The sequence below is a fragment of the Otolemur garnettii genome, unplaced genomic scaffold (assembly GCF_000181295.1).
Source record: "Otolemur garnettii isolate 467f Iridium unplaced genomic scaffold, OtoGar3 scaffold00174, whole genome shotgun sequence".
NCBI classification, from domain to species: domain Eukaryota; kingdom Metazoa; phylum Chordata; class Mammalia; order Primates; family Galagidae; genus Otolemur; species Otolemur garnettii.
Window position 1 is genome coordinate 2,040,513 of NW_003852569.1, and position 4,999 is coordinate 2,045,511.

A 4,999-nucleotide genomic window follows, 5' to 3' on the forward strand; every position below is an offset into this window, starting at 1 on the left:
TGAGCCCAGGAGTTGGAGGTTGCTGTGAGCTGTAATGCCACGGCACTCTACCCAGGGTGACAGCTTGAGGCTCTGTCTCAAAAAAAAAAAAAAAATCCAGTCTACTATCCAGTTAATCCAGGCAACTCCCCTACTGAGAAGGCCCAATAATAACCATATATAGCCAACACATCTCACAACCCAAGAAACAGACATTTGTGCAGCAGGTTCAGATTTAAGCAAAAACAGTTGCTGCTGGAACTTTAATTTAATTTTATTTTTTTGTAGAAACAGAGTCTTACTCTATTACCCTCAGTAGAGTGCTGTGGCGTCACACAGCTCACAGCAACCTCCAACTCCTGGGCTTAGGTGATTCTCTTGCCTCAGCTTCCCAAGTAGCTGGGACTACACATCCCCGCCACAACACCTGGCTATTTTTTTGTTACAGTTCAGCCAGGGCCGGGTTTGAACTCACAACCCTCAGTATGTGGGGCCGGTGCTCTACTCACTGGTCCACAGGTGCCACCCAGAACTTTTATTTTTAAAGCTTTAAAAAGTCCAGCTGCTGGTAAGAACTCTGAGGAGGAAAAGTTATCTGTTGTTATTTGTTCCCTCGCATCTCCATAAAACAGAATATACTAAAACTACAGTACCCACAATAGCAGAGACGGGGGTTTGTTTCGTTTTTAACTACTTGTTGAGTGTGCCAGGTATTATTCTAATATTTTTACATGTACTAATTAATCACTTAATTCTCAAAACAATCCAACAAGGCACATACTTAAATTATTATTTCAGGCTCGGCGCCTGTGGCTCAGGTGGCTAGGGTGCCAGCCACATACACCTAGGGTGGCAAGTTCGAATCTAACCCAGGCCACCAAACAACAATGATGGCTGCAACTGGAAAAAAATGGCCAGGTGTTGTGGCGGGGGCCTGTGGTCCCAGCTACTTGGGAGGCAGAGGCAGGAGACTCGCTGGAGCCCAGGAGTTGGAGGTTGCTGTGAGCTATGCCACGGTGCTCTACCCAGGGGGACAGCTTGAGGCTCTGTCTCAAAAAAAAAAAAAAAAGAAAAAGAAAAAAAAAATTATTATTTCATTCCAGGTATGAGTATTCTGCTGGGTGGAATGAGAACACAAAGCCTCTGTCTCAGCTTAGGGTACAATAATTCTCTCTTACCAGTTTACTTCTGAACTTCTATCTCAGCCTGCTCCTGAAAGAGGATGGGATGAGAAAGACAAAATGAGACACACTAATTGTAGTGGGGTTCCCAATTTCTGCATCATTGGTATTTTGGACTGGATAATTTTTTGTTGTAGGTGCTGTCTTATGCACTGTAGGGTATTTAAAAGCATCCCTGGTCTCTACCCACCAGATGCTTCAGTCATAACAATCAAAAATGTCTCTAGCCAGGCGCAGAGGCTCACGTCTATAATTCTAGCACTCTGGTAGGCCGAGGCTCAGTGGGTAGGGCGCTGGCCCCATATACCAAGGGTGGTGGGTTCAAACCCGGCCCTGGCCAAATTGCAACAAAAAAATAGCCGGGCATTGTGGCAGGTGCCTATGGTCCCAGCTACTCAGGAGGCTGAGGCAAGAGAATTGCCTGAGCCCAGGAGTTGAAGGTTGCTATGAGCTGTGTGACGCCACAGCACTCTACCGAGGGCGATAAAGGGAAACTCTGTCTTTACAAAAAACAAAAACAAAAAACAACTGTCTCAAAGAAAAAGAAGGCAAAAAATAGTTATCAAGTAATATAACTTTAGGAAAAAAGAATGGAGGGAACCTAGAATAATCTTCCCTATATAAGCTTTCACTCCTCTTCTTCCCCACCCCCCGAAAGCCACAGCCTAAAAGGGGCAATTTTAGAAGACTTCCAGTGGTATATATCACCCTGTCTAGTTACCAGAGAGGTTTTTGTTTTTGTTTTTAAACCACCTTCTTTCACATCTACTCCCATCCCTAGAGAGAATTACAAAAGGCAGAGGTTATCTATCAGGGTTCTGGGCAAAGGGCCCCTGGGGAAGTTTGCCTTAGATTCTCCCCATGACCATTTCTCCAAGTCTACTTCAAGAGTGTACAAGCCAAGGCCCATTCATACTGAACAGCATTGGCAAGGGGGGATTTTTTTGAACATCAACTCTTTTCCAAAGCACTAAGAGAATTCTGTACTTAAGACCCCAGTCTTATAGTAACTCCTATAACTTATAATTCCTCCTCCTGATATCAGAGAAGGCCCCTCTGTTTCCTGGATACCAAGAGCTGCCCAGATGGCTCTGGACCAAAATGACAGCAAAGCACTTGAGATAAGTGGCTGTAGAGATAAGTTGCACACTGAAGCAGGAGGAGGGCACAGTGTTCTCTAGGGAGGGAACTATATAAACATGAGAGCCATATGGAGAGAAAAGGTAAGGGAAACAGGAAAGACAGGGAAGGGGGAAGAGGGAAGGAAAGACCTCTACCAGGGATACAATCTTCCACAGCTGGCTCAGCAGCTAGGGCGCCAGCTACATACACCAGAGCTGGCAGCTTCAAATACAGCCCGGGCCTGCCAAACAACAATGACAACTACAACCAAAAAAATAGCCGGGCATGTGGTGGGCACCTATAGTCCCAGCTACTTGGGAGGCTGAGGCAAGAGAATCACTTAAGCCCAACAGTTTGAGGTTGCCATGAGCTGTAATGCCATAGGCACTCTACCGAGGGCAACAAAATGAGACTGTCTCAAAAAAAAATAATAAATAAATAAATAAATAATCTTCCAAGCTTATATTCACATAAGTATTGCCTCATTGTCAGGGGCAGCTGAATCAGGATTAGGAGAAAGAGGCACCAAGCACAACTTCATGGCTCTCAGGCAAGTAGAAATCATCTCCAGAGTAAGGTGAACAACTAAGCCCTTGTGCTTGGCCAAACTCAGAGAGCAACCAAAAACAAAATGAATACTCTGAGTCTTGTAGCAATCTTGGAACTGGGGCGCCATAGGAGGTGGCAGCATTCCTTTCCCCATCACCACCCACCATTCTCCAACAGCCAACCATGAAGTGCACATCCCCAGCTGGGCACATTCACTGTGTTCTTCTCGTCTGAAAGTAGAACTACCACTTAAAAAGATCAGACTTTGAGGCTGAAGCCCAGCTCTGCTTTTTATTTGTTGTGGGACTATGGTCTCTCTAAGCTTCATTTTCCTCATATAAAAATAAGGAGAGGTGGGCGGCACCTATGGCTCAGTGATTAGGGCGCCAGCCCCATATATAGAGAGTGACAGGTTCAAACCCAGCCCTGGACAAACTGCAACAACAAAAAAAAATAGCCGGGTGTTGTGGCGGGCGCCTGTAGTCCCAGCTACTCAGGAGGCTGAGGCAAGAGAATCACTTAAGCCCAGGAGTTGGAGGTTGCTGTGAGCTGTGTGATGCCATGGCACTCTACCAAGGGCAACAAAGTGAGACTCTGTCTCTACAAAAAAAGCCACAGTATTTTATTTTTAGCTTTTTTTTTTTTTAAAGTTTCTGGCCAAGGTTGGGTTTGAACCTGCCACCTCTGGTATATGGAGCTGGTGCCCTACTCACTGAGCCACAGGCACCACCCCTTTTTTCTTTTTTGAGACAGAGTCTCACCATGTCACCCTTGGTAGAGTGCCATGGCATCACAGCTCACAGCAACCTCAAACTCTTGGGCTTAAGTAATTCTCTTGCCTGAGCCACCCAAGTAGTTGGGACTACAGGCGCCTGCCACAACACCTGGCTATTTTTTGTTGTAGTTGTCATTGTTTGGCAGGCCTGGGCCAGGTTCAAACCCGCCAGCCTGGGTGTATACGGCCAGAGCCCAGGAGTTTTTGAGGTTGCTGTGAGCTATGATGTCACAGCACTTTACCCAGGGTAACAGAGTAAGAGTCTGTCTCCAAAAAACCCCCCCAAAACAGAAAATACCTAAAAAACAAAAAACAACCCACTAGTTGAAATGACTCTCTTTATATTTTCTTTGTGGCTTCAGTGGTTGAGGGGAGGGAGTTCCATTGCTCCCTTCTGAAGGCAACTATGGTCTGATAACTACTGTACAAAACAGTTAATGAAGGAGGAAAAGAAAAGAGAGAAAGAGCCAGCCATTGACAAACCCTCTCATCAGAGAAAATGCAAATGATACTGATGTCAGGACTGCAAATTCTAGCTCTGGGCTCCTGCTTCATGCCTGAGAACAATACAGGCAGTCCCTGAGTTATAAACATCCGACTGATGTACAACTCCCACTTACAAATGGAGGCTATTGCAGATAATAGGTAAATGTACCTGTTCCAACTTACATACAAGTTTAATAAGAACAAACCTGCAGATCCTATCTCATTTGTAACCCGGGGACTGCCTGCACCTTATCCAAAGGCTCCTGGATGAACACCTAAACTGCAGTGCAGCTCCACTCTGAAGCACAGATTTCTCCTCCCTTGAAGTGAAAGATGAGTCACCATGACAGATCCTTTAGTTAAACAAGATTTAAAAAAAATGGAACATCCTATTGTCTTCTGGCAGAAAATTTCTCTGGTTACAAATGCCAAAAATATGGTAGCAAAAGAAGACTTGGCTGGATTATCAACTGTCTCTATCCTGTACAAAAGCCAAGCATATATAATTCCCTGAAAGTTATAATTAAACTACAGTTTAACAGGGACATTGAAACTTATGAGTGTATCTGTCTAAATCATATCTCTTTTTAACAAAGAAACATAACAGGGTAGCCTCTGAGGAATTGCATGGGGAAGAAGGCAGAAAAAGGACCTTTATCTTTTTCATTTCATACCCCCCCTTTTTTTTTTCAGTTTTTGGCCAGGGCTGGGTTTGAACCTGCCACCTCCGGCATATGGGGCCGGTGCCCTACTTCTTTGAGCCACAGGCACTGTCCCATTTCATACCCTTTTTATAAAACTTTTCTTTGGCAGTGCCTGTGGCTCAAAGGAGTAGGGTGCCAGCCCCATATGCCAGAGGTGGTGGGTTCAAACCCAGCCCTGGCCAAAAACTGCAAAAAAAAAAAAA

At 45.0% G+C, this 4,999-nt stretch overlaps 1 protein-coding gene across 4 annotated transcripts in view; it reads right to left on the reverse strand.

Annotated features, from left to right (window-relative positions):
* The window catches only part of PRUNE1 (prune exopolyphosphatase 1), a 32,664-nt gene that overhangs the window by 23,641 nt on the left and 4,024 nt on the right, over window positions 1–4,999 (reverse strand). The window contains exon 2 of one of the 4 annotated variants that reach the window (XM_023519439.1): window positions 1,158–1,191. The exons of 2 other annotated variants lie outside the window; for them this stretch is intronic. The gene's annotated coding sequence lies outside the window, so the exon portion shown is untranslated. Of the gene's footprint in view, window positions 1–1,157; window positions 1,382–4,999 lie in introns of those variants that run through there. One more of the 4 variants, XM_023519438.1, reaches the window with a different exon arrangement.